Source organism: Galeopterus variegatus, unplaced genomic scaffold, assembly GCF_000696425.1.
Source record: "Galeopterus variegatus unplaced genomic scaffold, G_variegatus-3.0.2 Scaffold17563, whole genome shotgun sequence".
In the NCBI taxonomy this organism is placed as follows: Eukaryota; Metazoa; Chordata; class Mammalia; order Dermoptera; family Cynocephalidae; genus Galeopterus; species Galeopterus variegatus.
Window position 1 is genome coordinate 4,808 of NW_007743674.1, and position 224 is coordinate 5,031.

A 224-nucleotide genomic window follows, 5' to 3' on the forward strand; every position below is an offset into this window, starting at 1 on the left:
TGGAGATGATCATATGGTCCTTGTGTTTGATTTTATTAATACAGTGGATCACATTTATTGATATGCGTATGTTGAACCAACCTTGCATCCCTGGGATGAATCCCACTTGATTGTGGTGAATGATCTTACATATGTGTTGTTGTATTCTGTTTGCTAATACTTTATTGAGGATTTTTACATCTATATTCATCAAGGATATCAGCCTGTAGTTTTCTTTCTTGGTT